General features: G+C 43.2%; 1 pseudogene; it reads right to left on the bottom strand.

Moving 5' to 3' along the window:
* Positions 1-1,496: 1,496 nt before the first annotated feature.
* On the bottom strand, positions 1,497-1,703 carry LOC142260799 (U2 spliceosomal RNA; annotated as a pseudogene).
* Between the last annotated feature and the right edge of the window lie 15,774 nt (positions 1,704-17,477).

The following is a 17,477-nucleotide window of genomic DNA, read 5'->3' as shown; positions in this document are numbered from 1 at the left end:
AGACTGACCGTGTCCGGGTGTGTGGCCCGGGCACTCAGCAAGGTTGGCAGACGGTGGTGACCTTCTGCAGGAGAGGCTGATTGGAGTGAACCGTACGGACCGGGGATGGGCGGTGGCCCGCCGGTACCAGATCGGGGAGTGAAGAGAAGCCAGCACCATCCGGCAGGGCCTACGGACCCCGACCAGGCTAGGAGTAGGAGTCGCCGTAAAACCGGTCAAATCCGTTAGCGACAGGAACCTCCAGGGTTTCCCAGCAGTCAAGACCCGATTGAAGGCAACAGCTCACACCGTAGAGGGAAGCACAGTCACCGCCAAGGCTACAGTTCCCAGGGCCAGAGCCTGCGGGCAAAAGGGGCTCCCTCAGAATCCATCCAAGCTGGGGAGCGGGTTACCGGTGGGAAGCCCGCTAGATTTTGGGGGAATAAAAGGGGTCCAACACCACATCCCCACAGGTGCACACCCACCCATCAAAGAGAGCTATAAGCCAATACCACCTTCACATTGCCAGTGTACCAAGGACATGTTGAGCAACATGAAGGCGGCTGGGGTTATCCGTGACAGTTGTAGCCTTTGGGCAGCTCTGTTGATCCTATTAAAAAAGAAGGACGGCACCACTCCCCGTATTGAGGAATCGCTAGCTGCATTGAGAACTGCAAATTATTTTTCTACCCTTGATCTCACTAGTCACTATTGGCAAGTGTCCGTTGCTGAGGCAGACCGGGAGAAGACCGCCTTCGCCACCCCTATGGGTCTCTGCGAGTTCAAAAGCATGCCCTTCGAGCTGTGCAATGCGCCAGGAACCTTCCAGAGGCTGATGGAATGCTGCTTGGGACAAGATTTTAGGGTGTATAAAAAGGGAGATTAGATCCCGTGATCCCAACGTATTGTTACACCTCTATAAATCACTTGTAAGGCTACATCTGGAATATGGGAACCAGTTTTGGGCTCCACATTTTAAAAAGGACATTCAGAAGTTAGAGTCAGTTCAAAGGTGGGCAACTAGACTACTACAAGGAATGGAAGGCCTCCCATATGATGACAAGTTGAAAAAGTTATTAAGTGATTATTGGCTGCAATGGGGCTTTCTGGCTGGTGCCAGCCTCTCTTCTTAGCACACAGGAACCACAATCCCTACACCATGCTTCAATGGATTCTCTCATCCCAGCCCAGTAAAACTACATATTTTACACAGTCATAAGCAGCCAAAAGGGATCTATTCTATTCAATTGCAAATGATCTAGATAAGACTGAGAATAAGATACTGCACGGGACATAGCAGAGTTGGTCAAGTTGAGTGGAGATGAGTTTGCTATTTGGCACAGCTTTTTGCATCAATAAAGCAAGTAAAAGGTGTGAAAGATAAAAAAAAGGGTGAAAGTGTGAAAAGTGAATTGGCCAAATTGAGGTGCATATAAAGTTTTTGCTTTCTTTCAATTCACTAATGGGGCTCATTTGAATCAGGTGAATTGAGCTCTGCTTTTGGAAACTGGGTTAAGAAGGGGTGCACCGGTCCTGGAGGTACTGCAATACCAGGTCAATGCGTGGAGTGGACAGAGCAAGATTTTTTCCATCTCCTTGTTCTAAAAATCCATTTAATATATGGTCCCCAGAGAGGGGACGTATCAGATATTAAACTGATAAGAACAGATTTAATTTTTTTTTTTTTCTGTTTATCAGTAGGACTTCAAAATAACAAAGGTGATCGCCTCCCGTTGCCTGGGAACCGTCCAGGCACGAGAGGGCTATGTGTCACCAGAAGGCGCACACACTTCCTCAAGGCTGGCAGACGTGCAATCCCAGGCACCTTCCAGTACCGACCAAGGTAGCGTCCTCCGAAACTACACTTGATCTTAGCCAAAAGGCCGAGAAGCTATAACCCGAATTGGTTACGGCCTTGAGTGGCACCCTGGCCTATACCGGACACATCTTAGGGAGAGGGAGACAAACCCACGCCTACAGAAGACATTTTGTCACCCAAGCCAACCCTTGAAAAGGCTGTTTTGCAGAGCAAAAACAAGAAGAATGGTGCTTTTTGCAGCCGCCGCCCACTGCAATGAATCTGAATAACTCCTCCTTTTGGACACAAGCACCTCCCCTCCCCCTTGCAGTCTTTCCAATTCATGATACAAAAAGACGGACGGACAGGACAGGACAGGACAGGCTGCCTGACTTTCCGTCACTGCCACCCTTTGCCATCCTTGCCCGTAGAAAGCCCTTTCATCATCCCCAAACCCTAATCTTTTCCCTTCCCAGATGCGTCTCACTCCCTTTTATTAGGAAGTGAGCGCAGCCTTTTCTCCGTTCTGCACATGCGCGACGTTAAACACAAATGCGCAGGCGTGCGTTCCATTACCCTCACTGCATTCCACTCCCATACAGGAAGTGGGCGCAGCTATTACTACGGTCGCACATAAAAGAACCCACGGCCACCACTGCACATAGCTGACTCCACCACAGGACACCCACTTCTACACCAACGCAGGTAAGACAGGATCGGCACCTCTATGCTCCCGTTACAATCAGGCTCAGTCACCATGTGATAACGCTCTCAACTCTTTAGTTGCAGGCTCCCCTTGCTTCACCTCCACTGGCTGTGCTGCCATTTCCTCTCCCACCTGGAAGGTATACTTTATTCCACTATTTTCCTGTTTCTCTCTTCCCCCTTTTCCCATAACCTACTTTTATCTGCATTTGTGGGGTATCTATATGCTATTTACATCATAGTTTTATTCATTAATATGGAAGGGAAGAGTGCCCATGAGAGTGTTGAACTGCGGAGAGCAAGAGATTAAGCTGCTCCGATTTGCCACCATTGATAAGCTGTTCTCAGTAGATACACATGCTATCCAAACAGCAGCATCCACCATTGCTTCAGCCCACCCATTCAGTGACAGCTCACCAAGTCAGCCAGAGGAGTGGTGTAAGGAATTACACGTAGGCACTGACTCCACACCTTCACATCACAAGAAGGGGGTCTACAGGCTAGTGCAAGAATACGAGCAAGTCTTCAGCAAACATCCGCTAGACTTTTGAAGAATAAAAGGGGTCAAACACTACATCCCCACAAGTGCACACCCACCCATCAAAGAGAGATATAAGCCAAAACTACCTGCACATTACCAGTGTACCAAGGACATGTTGAGCAACATGAAGGAGGCTGGGGTTATCCGTGACAGTTGTAGCCTCTGGGCAGCTCCGTTGGTCCTGTTAAAGAAGAAGGACAGCACCACTCCCCTGTATTGAGGAATAGCTAGCTGCATTGAGAACTGCAAATTATTTTTCTACCCTTGATCTCACTAGTCGCTATTGGCAAGTGTCCGTTGCTGAGGCAGACCGGGAGAAGACCGCCTTTGCCACCCCGATGGGTCTCTGCGAGTTCAAAAGCATGCCCTTCGAGCTGTGCAATTTGCCAGGAACCTTCCAGAGGCTGATGGAATGCTGCTTGGGACACCGAAACTTTGAAACGGTACTGCTATACCTTTATGATGTTATTGTTTATTCTAAAGCAAACAAGATTTTAGGGTGTATAAAAAGGGAGATTAGATCCGGTGATCCCAACGTATTGTTACCCCTCTATAAATCACTTGTAAGGCCACATCTGGAATATGGGGTAAAGTCCTGAGCAGGTTGATAACCATTGGTTTGAGCATGGTAGGGTGTAGTGCGCATCTTCCTGCATCGGTAAAAGCTGCAGAAGTCCTTGAAGATTTCCGCTTCAAAGGCTGTGCCTTGATCTGTGAGGACTCTCTCTGAGTAGCCATGAGGTCTGCATAAGTGTGCTTGGAAGACCTTCGCTGCAGTATGGGCCATTAGATCTTTGACTTGTACCACAACCATAAATCTCGAGTAGTTGTCTACCATCGTAAGTGCATACGTGAGCTCGCCTCGATATTCTGCAACAAAACTCCCTTTTTCGATTTCAGTTTCAGCAAACACTCCTCTTCCTGTAGAAAATATTTATCATTACCTAAGACAGTCATTCTAATGCATGACAATATTAAGCCAATTTAGTTAAAACTTGTTTTAACTCACCTTTAAGGGGATTGATGTATTTCATGGTCAATCCAGGTTTGTCAGTGATGGCACTGACATAATGTATGGCGTCTTTTTCGGGCGTTATCCTTTGCCTTTTCATTGTGAAAATCCAGTTGCCTATATCAAAGCAAATTCTACTACTTGTAAAGTATGCAGAAAATGAAATGTAGAACATATAACATCAACTGCTTAGGAACGCATCATAGGTTAGTACTTAAAAGGATATTGTCATGTTCTAGTCATAATGCAAGCTGGACATTTTTCATGTTACCCTGTAATCGCCGGCCTGTTCTAATGCTCACAAGCCAAGATATAGGCTCAGCTGCTAAGGCTTCCCTCTGCCTTCTGAATGAAACTTGAATATGTCTGGGTCACTGTGTATATAGCAGGTGCTCAGAAAAAATAAGAGTCAATTCAATAGAAATAGCTCTGGCACACTATAGTGATCAATAACGTAAGAAAAGAACTCTTGGAATGCTGAAAATTCTTTATTTGTGCAAAAGGATAATTCATCCAACGTTTCGACCTTGTTTTTAGGTCTTTATCAAGGATAAAGTTATCTGTTATCTAAGATCATAAAGGGTTACAAAACCATATAAACACGTAATTAGTACATAGTACAACATAACAGTACAATATATTGCTACTTGAGAGTACAATGGGTCAAATGACCATGATGCACATACAAAAAATTTTTCCAAAGCCATAGTGAAAACATTTGTACTGAGGAAAGAAAATTTCCACATGACCTATCTGGAGAAACATTCTGGATCAAACAACCAAAAATAGTCAAGCAGGTAAATACACACCTATATGGATAACAGGATGATATGTGTTCAATTGTATAGCGTCATTGCCATTAAGGTACAAATGGAAAACTTCCAATCCTATATAGTGAAGGAAATGAACACATATCATATCAAAGAACACAGGAACATGGGTGTGAGAAAAACCTCAATGTTTATACTTTGTTCTTTATAATGGTGTGAACATGTATATGTCTCAGTACCTTATGCACTTGAGAATTCTAGTGAGTAGATCATGAAAGCCTATTTCAGAACTGGAATCGGTAAATAATTGTAGGTGGAATCTAAATGAAAAGATGGTACAAGTGTTATCATGACACGTGGGCTATAACACAATGGACCGTGTGACAAAGAAGAAAGGAGAGAAAGAAGAGGAAGAAAATGCAACTACCTGTAACATTACGTGATAGTCACTGGTAAGTATCACTTGACAATTCAAGTGAAAAAGGATTCCTTTATTAAAGGGTTCTCAGTCGCCTCAGGATCATGAAATACTAGAGTAAATGATATGAGAATGGGTAAGAAGCACCACTAAAGGAAATATGAGATGCAGGACATATATCTATAAACCCCTGAACTACATGATAGAAATAAAAAGAAGAAAAAAGAAAAAAAAGAAGAAAGAAGAAGAACACATAGAATGCGGAAAGAGAATGGGTACAACTACCTGAGTTACTGCAGGGAGGCCCCTGGTTGGTATTGTGAGGGTTAGTGGAATTCCTTCACTGAAGGGTTCTCAGTTGCCTCAGGTTCGTGAAAAATGCTATAGACAAATAATGCCCGGAGAAAAGGGGTTCATATACAGCGAATAATGGTAATACAAGGTACATGTGTCACATGTAATAGTATATATATATATATATATTGTACTAAGCTCTACACCAGAAATAGAAAGTAGTCCCTCTGCCTTCTGTCTAGGTGCCCTGAGTTATGTCCTGTAAACTGTCACAGGGACCCAGACACACATGTGTAGTAGGGGAATATCCCTGCTGAGATGCCAGTGCTAGAGCACTCGTTTGCTGTGGAGTTGAACGCTATGTGAGCAGTTCTTACCTTCAATGAGCAGAAGTCTCTTTTTTCAGATTTCAATATCTCTGTGGGTATCTGGCAGAAATATGGAATACTCTTTACTGCTAAGACCCTGTACACCACTCCCACTAAAGGGGGCTTTACACGCTGCGACATCGCTAATGCGGAGTCGTTGGGGTCACGGAATTTGTGACGCACATCCGGCCGCATTAGCGATGTTGCTGCGTGTGACACCGATGAGCGATTTTGCATCGCTGCAAAAACGTGCAAAATCGCTCATCGGTGACATGGGTCTCCATTCTCGATTATCGTTACTGCAGCAGTAACGATGTAGTTCGTCGCTCCTGCGGCAGCACACATCGCTCCGTGTGACACCGCAGAAACGAGGAACCTCTCCTTACCTGCCTCCCAGCCGCTATGAGGAAGGAAGGAGGTGGGCGGGATGTTCCGGCCACTCATCTCCGCCCCTCCGCTGCTATTGGGCGGTCGCTCAGTGACGTCGCTGTGACGCCGCACGGACCGCCCCCTTAGAAAGGAGGCGGTTCGCCGGTCACAGCGACGTCGCCGGGCAGGTAAGTATGTGTGACGGGTCTGGTCGGTGTTGTGCAGCATGGGCAGCGATTTGCCCGTGTCGCGCAACAGATGGGGGCGGGTATCCACACTAGCGATATCGGGACCGATATCGCAGTGTGTAAAGTAGCCTTTAATAAACTGTGTAAAGGATTTTAAGTAAAAATCCACAATAAACCAGCGCTAGATGGGTTTTTATAATTTTATTAATAGACCACAAATAAAAAATTTTTTGCTATCCTTGTTTCAAGACAGAGTATTTGATAATATACAATACACTGATTATTACTAAAACCAAGGACCACATAAAACAAGGACCACATAAAATAAAAAATGAAAGTAATGAGAATAAAATTCTTTTGTATAACCAATTAACTTCGAGGTGATACAATATTCACATTGATTTAGTTTTACCAGTCTAATGTAATGCCCCGGCCGGTGGCATATATTTTGTTTGGTTAATAATTTAGACTTATACAATGAAAGATGTACTATACCACCCCTGGCTAACTTACAAGTTTTAAGTTGTACAATATAAGTTTGCGACGTTATATTCATATATAGGAAGGCAAACAATATTGGCAATTTAGTGGCACCCACCATACGTAATCTTACAGCACCTAATAAGGGAGGATTATTTGGCCTGAAAGGTTTTTTTCCATGCAAAAGCTGTATAGTATGTAAGAATACAAAAAATATTTCACGGAAATCCTTCTTACAGGGGCAGTCAGAAGTCATGATTAGAGAATTTATTACATGTCAATCAAATGGAGTAGTATATTGCATTCAATGTCCCTGTCAGAAAAAATACATTGGGAGAACTATTAGACCCCTATGGAAAAGGGTGGGTGAGCATATTAGAAGTGTTAAAAATAAATGTACTAAGCACCCCCTATCCAGACATTATGTGTTAAAACATGGAGGGTCCTTTAAAGGATCCCAAGTATGGGGCGTACAAAAAATAACTAAGGATTGGAGAGGTGGCGATTTCATTAAAAAAATGTCACGAGCAGAAAGCCAATGGATTTTTGAATTGAACACCTTGAAACCATATGGACTCAATAATGATATAGAACTGTTTGCTTTTAATTAATTTATATTTTTATAGGTAGAGGAGTAATAGGTACTGATAATAATACGGAGAGAAGGAAAAAAAAAAAAAAAAAAAAAAGCGATTGTCATGGAGATATATGTGTATATATGCATAATATATATTAAAATTGGTGCTTCACTTGCCCAAGGTTGATGTAGATATAAGGGGCTTTTCATATTATAGCAAATTTATATTACACCTTTATGATGTCCTTTTGTTAAATTTATTGTTGAAAAAAAGCATATGCATATATACACATTGTCTTCCCAGTATATGATGATACAAGCAAGGCTATATATAGGTCTTTTTAGAAAAACCTTTAGAAAAACCTTTGCACATAATTATATTATATGGCTATTATGAACGGTCTTTCACAAATTGATATATGTAGTGGTCATTGAATGTTGGTTGAATTTAAACATTGTTTAATTTTATGCAAATTATAACCAATTAAATATATGCATAAATAGTGCTCTAGGCAACAGCTGAGTTATCCTTGAGGAAGGGGGCCGTTACACGCCCCCGAAACGCGCGTCGGATCAGGACTCTGTTTTTGCCTACCTCACCTGTGCGGTGATAACCTGCCAAGTAATCTCTCCCTCGTGTGGAATCAACCGGCTTCCACTGGACACGGTACGGATTGCCTGCTGGAGAGGTTGAGAGGTTACCGCTGACATTTCCTTTGTCTGCAACCAGGATACATTGGTACCTCCAGCGGTTCTGCATTGCTCGTTTGGAAGCGGATCGGAGCCTTGTGTGGTGCTAACCTGCCAAGCAACTTCCTCCTGTGTGGAATCAGTCAGCTGACACTGGATACGGTCTGGACTGCCCGCTGGAGAGGCTGAGTAGTTACCGCTGATCTTATTGTTGTCCGCAGCCAACATCTTGGTGCTTTCAGTGGCTTCGTACTGCTTGATTTCGAAAGTACATTTGGGAGAATACGGGACCGGCTGGTTTGTGGCCTTGTGAAGTGTTATAAAGGCTCTGTAAAGAGGGATGTCGGTAACCATACATCTCCCCCAGAGCCAGCACTAGTCGCGGCCACTGGCCTCAAAACGTCCGCTCTGGAAGTCTAACAGGTCAATCCTGTACATAGCGGTTCCAGCCTAATCAACGGAGAAATCCGGGGTGTTTTTTGCGGTCAAGTTGTTGTGAGGTTTATTCCCCCAGGCCCTGGGGGCGAATATAACGTCGCAAACTTATATTGTACAACTTAAAACTTGTAAGTTAGCCAGGGGTGGTATAGTACATCTTTCATTGTATAAGTCTAAATTATTAACCAAACAAAATATATGCCACCGGCCGGGGCATTACATTAGACTGGTAAAACTAAATCAATGTGAATATTGTATCACCTCGAAGTTAATTGGTTATACAAAAGAATTTTATTCTCATTACTTTCATTTTTTATTTTATGTGGTCCTTGTTTTATGTGGTCCTTGGTTTTAGTAATAATCAGTGTATTGTATATTATCAAATACTCTGTCTTGAAACAAGGATAGCAAAAAATTTTTTATTTGTGGTCTATTAATAAAATTATAAAAACCCATCTAGCGCTGGTTTATTGTGGATTTTTACTTAAAATCCTTTACACAGTTTATTAAAGGCTACTTTACACACTGCGATATCGGTCCCGATATCGCTAGTGTGGATACCCGCCCCCATCTGTTGCGCGACACGGGCAAATCGCTGCCCATGCTGCACAACACCGACCAGACCCGTCACACATACTTACCTGCCCGGCGACGTCGCTGTGACCGGCGAACCGCCTCCTTTCTAAGGGGGCGGTCCGTGCGGCGTCACAGCGACGTCACTGAGCGACCGCCCAATAGCAGCGGAGGGGCGGAGATGAGTGGCCGGAACATCCCGCCCACCTCCTTCCTTCCTCATAGCGGCTGGGAGGCAGGTAAGGAGAGGTTCCTCGTTTCTGCGGTGTCACACGGAGCGATGTGTGCTGCCGCAGGAGCGACGAACTACATCGTTACTGCTGCAGTAACGATAATCGAGAATGGAGACCCATGTCACCGATGAGCGATTTTGCACGTTTTTGCAGCGATGCAAAATCGCTCATCGGTGTCACACGCAGCAACATCGCTAATGCGGCCGGATGTGCGTCACAAATTCCGTGACCCCAACGACTCCGCATTAGCGATGTCGCAGCGTGTAAAGCCCCCTTTAGTGGGAGTGGTGTACAGGGTCTTAGCAGTAAAGAGTATTCCATATTTCTGCCAGATACCCACAGAGATATTGAAATCTGAAAAAAGAGACTTCTGCTCATTGAAGGTAAGAACTGCTCACATAGCGTTCAACTCCACAGCAAACGAGTGCTCTAGCACTGGCATCTCAGCAGGGATATTCCCCTACTACACATGTGTGTCTGGGTCCCTGTGACAGTTTACAGGACATAACTCAGGGCACCTAGACAGAAGGCCGGAAGGAAGACTTCTGAAAGCCAGGGAAGGAGTCTTGCGAGGATAATTTGCATATTCCCAGTGCCTTCTGGGATAAGTGAAGAGTCACCGCGAGCTCAAGGAGAACCGGGTTTTGGCCGTTACAGCCGGAAGGAAGACTTCTGAAAGCCAGGGAAGGAGTCTTGCGAGGATAATTTGCATATTCCCAGTGCCTTCTGGGATAAGTGAAGAGTCACCGCGAGCTCAAGGAGAACCGGGTTTTGGCCGTTACAGCCGGAAGGAAGACTTCTGAAAACCGCGCGCCTAGCGGCGCGCGAGTTTTAGCCTGTCTTCTTCATTGTGAGCGTGAGTGAGCAAAGTGTGAGCAAAAATAAGTGTGAGTAGAATTGTTTGTATTTAGTTGTTTAATTACTTAACATTTGTTTAGTGCTATCCCCATTAGAAAATGTGCTCCACTATTGCTAATGCGATCCAGTGTACATCTTGTCTCATGTATGCAGTCCTTGAAAAGCCGTTCGAGGGTGCATACTGTTGTTCGAGATGTGAGCAAGTTGCACATTTGGAAGCCCAGATACTGGATCTAAATGAGCAGCTGGCAACTCTGAGATGCATTAGCAATATGGAAAGGAGTTTGCTGCTCACTGAGCAGCAGCTTGCTGGGTCAGATGTGGGGGAGGATCGTAGTAGGGAGCGGCAGGACGGTGAGGTAGGTAGCTGGGTGACAGTTAGAAAGGGGGGTAAAGGGAAAAGTGCTAGGAAGGCTAGTCCTGAACTGACACACCCCAATAGGTTTGCAAACTTGGCAGATGAGGGGGATGTCATTACAGGGGTAGCATTGCTGCAGCAAGGCATGACCTCTGAACGCCAGAGGAGTGTCTGCTCCAGTAAGGGGGGGAATAGGAGTGCAGGGCAGGCAAGACAGGTACTGGTAGTGGGGGACTCAATTATTAGGGGGACAGATAGGGCAATCTGTCACAAAGACAGGGATCGCCGAACAGTGTGTTGTCTTCCTGGCGCTCGAGTTCGGCACATCGCTGATCGGGTTGACAGATTACTGGGAGGGGCTGGGGAGGACCCAGCGGTCATTGTACACATTGGCACAAATGACAAAGTTAGAGGTAGGTGGAAGGTCCTTAAAGATGATTTCAGGGAATTAGGTTGTAAGCTTAAAGCATGGACCTCAAAGGTGGTATTTTCGGAAATACTACCTGTGCCACGAGCCACACTAGAGAGGCAAAGGGAGATCAGGGAGGTTAACAGGTGGCTCAGGAATTGGTGTAGGAAAGAGGGTTTTGGGTTCCTGGAGAATTGGGCCGACTTTTCAGTTGGCTACAGATTCTATGCTAGGGATGGGCTGCATCTTAATGGGGAAGGTGCAGCTCTGCTGGGGCAGAAAATGGCTAGAAGGTTGGAGGAGTGTTTAAACTAGGAATGGGGGGCGAGGGTATTCACTTTATAGAAGGGGAATGTAGTGCAGATAGTGACCAGGGCACAAGTAATGAAATTGGGGGTGGTACGGGGGGAAGGGTTAGGACAGTTAATACAGTAAGCAGGAATACAGGTACAGAGTCATACGTAACGTGCATGTACACTAATGCCCGAAGCCTCACAAATAAGGTGGAGGAATTAGAATTAATATTGTTGGAAGAAAATTATGATATAGTGGGGATATCAGAGACATGGCTGGATGAGAGCTATGACTGGGCTGTTAATTTACAGGGTTATAGCCTATTCAGGAATGACCGTACAAATAAGCGAGGGGGAGGTGTGTGTCTATATGTAAAATCATCCTTAAAACCCATCCTGCGTGACAACATATGTGAGGGTACTGAGAATGTAGAGTCCCTATGGGTGGAGATAAGGGGGGGGAGAATGAATAATAAAATACTGATAGGGGTGTGTTATAAGACGCCGAATATTATGGAAGAGGTAGAGAATCTCCTCATAAAGCAAATTGATAAAGCAGCGAGTCTCGGAGAGGTAATTATTATGGGGGACTTTAACTATCCTGATATAAATTGGGGAACAGAAACTTGCAGTTCCAGCAAAGGAAATAGATTTTTGATAACAATGAAAGATAATTACCTTTCACAAATGGTACAGGACCCCACAAGAGGGGGAGCACTACTAGACCTTGTACTAACCAATAGGCCAGACCGCATATCAAATATACAAGTTGGGGGTTACTTGGGGAATAGTGATCACAAAATAATAAGTTTTCATGTATTCTTTAGTAAGATGTCTAGTAGAGGGGCTACAAGGACACTAAACTTCAGGAAAGCAAATTTTAAACGGTTGAGAGATGATCTTAGTGCAATAAACTGGGATGATGTACTAAGTAATAAAAGTACACAAAGCAAATGGGAGACTTTTATGAGCATCCTGAATAGGGCTTGTGCAGAAAATATACCCTATGGGAACAAACATGCTAGAAATAGGAGGAAACCCCTATGGCTAAATAGAGCTGAAAGGGAAGCAATAAAAGAAAAACAGAAAGCCTTAAAAGAATTAAAGAGGGTAGGTAGTGATGAGGCATTATATAATTATAGAAAATTAAATAAAATATGTAAAAAGCAAATTAAGTTAGCTAAGTTTGAGACAGAGAGACTCATTGCGAGAGAAAGTAAAAATAATCCTAAAATATTCTTTAACTACATAAACAGTAAAAAACTGAAAAGCGATAGTGTTGGCCCCCTTAAAAATAGTCTTGGTGAAATGGTGGAAGGGGATGAGGGTAAAGCCAACCTGCTGAATGACTTTTTTTCTACGGTTTTTATACAAGAAAATGCCATGGCAGATGACATGACCAGTGATACCATAAATTCACACTTGAATATTACCTGCTTAACCCAGCAGGAAGTACGCCGCCGCCTCGAAATCACTAAGGTTGACAAATCTCCGGGCCCGGATGGCATACACCCCAGAGTACTACAGGAATTGAGTTCTGTGATAGATAGACCATTATTTTTAATCTTCTCAGATTCCTTAATAACAGGGTCGGTACCGCAGGACTGGCGCATAGCAAATGTGGTGCCAATATTCAAAAAGGGGACAAAAACTGAGCCGGGAAATTATAGGCCAGTAAGTTTAACCTCTACGGTTGGTAAAATCCTTGAGGGTTTCTTGAGAGATGCTATATTGGAGTATCTCAAGAAAAATAACCTTATGACAGAGTATCAACATGGGTTTATGAGGGATCGATCCTGTCAAACTAATTTGATCAGCTTCTATGAAGAGGTAAGTTCAAGTCTGGACCAGGGAAATGCAGTGGATGTTGTGTATATGGACTTTTCAAAAGCTTTTGATACGGTGCCACACAAAAGGTTGGTACATAAAATGAGAATAATGGGGATAGGGGAAAATATGTGTAACTGGGTTAAAAACTGGCTAAATGATAGGAAACAAAGGGTGGTTATTAATGGTACGTACTCGGACTGGGTCTCAGTTCATAGTGGGGTACCACAGGGGTCAGTATTGGGCCCACTTCTTTTCAACATATTTATAAATGACCTTGTTGGGGGCATGCGGAGTAGAATTTCAATATTTGCAGATGATACTAAACTCTGCAGGGTAATCAATACAGAGGAGGATAATTTTATATTACAGGGAGATTTATGTAAATTGGAGGATTGGGCTGAGAAGTGGCAATTGAAGTTTAATGTAGATAAATGTAAGGTCATGCACTTGGGTAGAGGAAATAACATTTATGATTATGTACTTAATCGTAGAACACTGGGTAAAACAGACACAGAAAAAGACTTGGGTGTATTGGTGGATGGTAAACTTCACTTTAGTGGACAGTGTCAGGCAGCTGCTGCCAGGGCTAATAAAATAATGGGATGTATTAAAAGAGGTATAAGTGTTCATGAAAAAAATATAGTTCTACCTCTGTACAAGTCACTAGTGCGACCGCACGTAGAATACTGTGTACAATTCTGGTCACCGATATATAAGAAGGACATAGCTGAACTGGAGAGGGTGCAGAGAAGAGCCACCAAGATTATTAGAGGAATGGGTGGGCTGCAATACCAAGACAGGTTATTAAACTTGGGGTTATTTAGTTTGGAAAAACGAAGGCTTAGGGGGGATCTAATCACAATGTATAAATATATGAGGGGACAGTACAGAGACCTTTCCAAAGATCTTTTTACACCAAGGCCTGCGACTGGAACACGGGGGCATCCACTACGTCTTGAGGAAAGAAGGTTTAATCATAATCACAGACGAGGATTCTTTACTGTACGAGCAGTGAGACTATGGAACTCTCTGCCACATGATGTTGTAATGAGTGATTCACTACTAACATTTAAGCAGAGCCTGGACGCCTTTCTTGAAAAATGTAATATTACCAGTTATGTATATTAGATTTTATGACAGGGTATTGATCCAGGGAACTAGTCTGATTGCCGGATGTGGAGTCAGGAAGGAAATTTTTTCCCCATTGGAACTTGTTTGCCACATTGGGGTTTTTTTGCCTTCCTCTGGATCAACATGTTAGCCTACAGGTTGAACTAGATGGACTTAGAGTCTCCCTTCAACCTTAAAAACTAAAAAAAAAAAAACTAAGGCAGAGGGACTACTTTCTATTTCTGGTGTAGAGCTTAGTACAATATATATATATATACTATTACATGTGACACATGTACCTTGTATTACCATTATTCGCTGTATATGAACCCCTTTTCTCCGGGCATTATTTGTCTATAGCATTTTTCACGAACCTGAGGCAACTGAGAACCCTTCAGTGAAGGAATTCCACTAACCCTCACAATACCAACCAGGGGCCTCCCTGCAGTAACTCAGGTAGTTGTACCCATTCTCTTTCCGCATTCTATGTGTTCTTCTTCTTTCTTCTTTTTTTTCTTTTTTCTTCTTTTTATTTCTATCATGTAGTTCAGGGGTTTATAGATATATGTCCTGCATCTCATATTTCCTTTAGTGGTGCTTCTTACCCATTCTCATATCATTTACCCTAGTATTTCATGATCCTGAGGCGACTGAGAACCCTTTAATAAAGGAATCCTTTTTCACTTGAATTGTCAAGTGATACTTACCAGTGACTATCACGTAATGTTACAGGTAGTTGCATTTTCTTCCTCTTCTTTCTCTCCTTTCTTCTTTGTCACAAGGTCCATTGTGTTATAGCCCACGTGTCATGATAACACTTGTACCATCTTTTCATTTAGATTCCACCTACAATTATTTACCGATTCCAGTTCTGAAATAGGCTTTCATGATCTACTCACTAGAATTCTCAAGTGCATAAGGTACTGAGACATATACATGTTCACACCATTATAAAGAACAAAGTATAAACATTGAGGTTTTTCTCACACCCATGTTCCTGTGTTCTTTGATATGATATGTGTTCATTTCCTTCACTATATAGGATTGCAAGTTTTCCATTTGTACCTTAATGGCAATGACGCTATACAATTGAACACATATCATCCTGTTATCCATATAGGTGTGTATTTACCTGCTTGACTATTTTTGGTTGTTTGATCCAGAATGTTTCTCCAGATAGGTCATGTGGAAATTTTCTTTCCTCAGTACAAATGTTTTCACTATGGCTTTGGAAAAATTTTTTGTATGTGCATCATGGTCATTTGACCCATTGTACTCTCAAGTAGCAATATATTGTACTGTTATGTTGTACTATGTACTAATTACGTGTTTATATGGTTTTGTAACCCTTTATGATCTTAGATAACTTTATCCTTGATAAAGACCTAAAAACAAGGTCGAAACGTTGGATGAATTATCCTTTTGCACAAATAAAGAATTTTCAGCATTCCAAGAGTTCTTTTCTTACGTTATTGATCACTATAGTGTGCCAGAGCTATTTCTATTGAATTGACTCTTATTTTTTCTGAGCACCTGCTATATACACAGTGACCCAGACATATTCAAGTTTCATTCAGAAGGCAGAGGGAAGCCTTAGCAGCTGAGCCTATATCTTGGCTTGTGAGCATTAGAACAGGCCGGCGATTACAGGGTAACATGAAAAATGTCCAGCTTGCATTATGACTAGAACATGACAATATCCTTTTAAGTACTAACCTATGATGCGTTCCTAAGCAGTTGATGTTATATGTTCTACATTTCATTTTCTGCATACTTTACAAGTAGTAGAATTTGCTTTGATATAGGCAACTGGATTTTCACAATGAAAAGGCAAAGGATAACGCCCGAAAAAGACGCCATACATTATGTCAGTGCCATCACTGACAAACCTGGATTGACCATGAAATACATCAATCCCCTTAAAGGTGAGTTAAAACAAGTTTTAACTAAATTGCCTTAATATTGTCATGCATTAGAATGACTGTCTTAGGTAATGATAAATATTTTCTACAGGAAGAGGAGTGTTTGCTGAAACTGAAATCGAAAAAGGGAGTTTTGTTACAGAATATCGAGGCGAGCTCACGTATGCACTTACGATGGTAGACAACTACTCGAGATTTATGGTTGTGGTACAAGTCAAAGATCTAATGGCCCATACTGCAGCGAAGGTCTTCCAAGCACACTTATGCAGACCTCATGGCTACTCAGAGAGAGTCCTCACAGATCAAGGCACAGCCTTTGAAGCGGAAATCTTCAAGGACTTCTGCAGCTTTTACCGATGCAGGAAGATGCGCACTACACCCTACCATGCTCAAACCAATGGTTATCAACCTGCTCAGGACTTTACCCCATATTCCAGATGTGGCCTTACAAGTGATTTATAGAGGGGTAACAATACGTTGGGATCACCGGATCTAATCTCCCTTTTTATACACCCTAAAATCTTGTTTGCTTTAGAATAAACAATAACATCATAAAGGTATAGCAGTACCGTTTCAAAGTTTCGGTGTCCCAAGCAGCATTCCATCAGCCTCTGGAAGGTTCCTGGCAAATTGCACAGCTCGAAGGGCATGCTTTTGAACTCGCAGAGACCCATCGGGGTGGCAAAGGCGGTCTTCTCCCGGTCTGCCTCAGCAACGGACACTTGCCAATAGCGACTAGTGAGATCAAGGGTAGAAAAATAATTTGCAGTTCTCAATGCAGCTAGCTATTCCTCAATACAGGGGAGTGGTGCTGTCCTTCTTCTTTAACAGGACCAACGGAGCTGCCCAGAGGCTACAACTGTCACGGATAACCCCAGCCTCCTTCATGTTGCTCAACATGTCCTTGGTACACTGGTAATGTGCAGGTAGTTTTGGCTTATATCTCTCTTAGATGGGTGGGTGTGCACTTGTGGGGATGTAGTGTTTGACCCCTTTTATTCTTCAAAAGTCTAGCGGATGTTTGCTGAAGACTTGCTCGTATTCTTGCACTAGCCTGTAGACCCCCTTCTTGTGATGTGAAGGTGTGGAGTCAGTGCCTACGTGTAATTCCTTACACCACTCCTCTGGCTGACTTGGTGAGCTGTCACTGAATGGGTGGGCTGAAGCAATGGTGGATGCTGCTGTTTGGATAGCATGTGTATCTACTGAGAACAGCTTATCAATGGTGGCAAATCGGAGCAGCTTAATCTCTTGCTCTCCGCAG

The sequence above is a fragment of the Anomaloglossus baeobatrachus genome, unplaced genomic scaffold, assembly GCF_048569485.1.
Source record: "Anomaloglossus baeobatrachus isolate aAnoBae1 unplaced genomic scaffold, aAnoBae1.hap1 Scaffold_188, whole genome shotgun sequence".
Classification (NCBI taxonomy): Eukaryota; Metazoa; Chordata; class Amphibia; order Anura; family Aromobatidae; genus Anomaloglossus; species Anomaloglossus baeobatrachus.
The sequence above is the reverse complement of the archived record's forward strand: the minus strand, read 5'-3'. Positions and strand labels throughout refer to the sequence as shown.